Source organism: Cucurbita pepo, chromosome 18, assembly GCF_057944985.1.
Source record: "Cucurbita pepo subsp. pepo isolate OVF chromosome 18, ASM5794498v1, whole genome shotgun sequence".
NCBI classification, from domain to species: Eukaryota; Viridiplantae; Streptophyta; class Magnoliopsida; order Cucurbitales; family Cucurbitaceae; genus Cucurbita; species Cucurbita pepo.
Window position 1 is genome coordinate 4151312 of NC_141815.1, and position 1090 is coordinate 4152401.

At 33.6% G+C, this 1090-nt stretch overlaps 1 non-coding gene across 1 annotated transcript; it reads right to left on the reverse strand.

Annotated features, from left to right (window-relative positions):
- Positions 1–346: 346 nt before the first annotated feature.
- TRNAQ-CUG (transfer RNA glutamine (anticodon CUG)) lies at positions 347–418 on the reverse strand. Its single transcript has one exon. It is a non-coding gene; the product is annotated as a tRNA-Gln (tRNA).
- Positions 419–1090: the final 672 nt, after the last annotated feature.

Below are 1090 nucleotides of genomic sequence, written 5' to 3' on the forward strand. Positions count from 1 at the left end.
TGAATGTGTAATCACTATTTTATTAATAATGAAATCCATGTAAAAGTATTATTATCCTACCTTTTAACTCTAAACCTATGCAAAATTTGATTATTTAAAATTATGTTTATGGTTAGTAACCATAGAGGAGAAAAAAATCGTTGAAGTTATTCCATAATATAATTTTTAATTTGATAATTTCACTTTAATCATCAATCATGAATACATAAAGAAAATGTTAGAATTTAGATAGACGATGTGAATTGATATAAAAAAAAATGGTAGTAAGAGGGTTGTCCCTTGCATCCTCAAGATATGCATATTTCACTATTACAACGCCCATATGAAATAGAATAAAATATAAAATAGGTCCCATCGAGATTTGAACTCGAGTTATTAGATTCAGAGTCCAATGTCCTAACCACTAGACCATGGGACCACAAATATTTGTAAGAATTTGTGTGTAATAAATCTCTTAATTTCAAAAAATAAATAGTACCTTCATATACTTTCAGAACTTCAAAAATTACCGATGTGTCCTCGTTTTTCAGTTTTGTATTTGATAGGGTTTCAACACATTAAAATCAATTAATATATTAGGTGACGTTTAATTATCTACCATTCTTTTTTAGCCCTACGATAATAAATATGGTTAAAAAGTAGTGAAAGAAGTATTTTGTTCGCCCAATTTTCTACCATTCTTTTTCAGCCCATGAGAAGCATACCCACGGTAAGATACTTGCATTCACGTTGTCCCTTGCGTTTTTCTTCACCGTCAGCAAATTTACAATTTTTGCATACTGAGGTATAAAGATAGTCGAATTGTGTAGGTAGAAGACACTACAACGTCGTGGGAACATATGGCAAGCAAATAGGGACTCACCATAGTTGAGATATGAACAGAAGAGCGACGGATAAATGGAGTCAAAAGGTGTCGAGAAGAAAGAGAAAGGCAGACAGAAAGACGCGTGAATTGGGAGAAGAAGACAACGGGATAGGGTCAAATTTTGTTTGAATTCGGGCAACCCATCACTACAACCAACCCACGACCCATCATTCCTTTCGATTGGTGACCCATTTGCAAGAAGTTCAAGAAACGAGGCTCCGAACA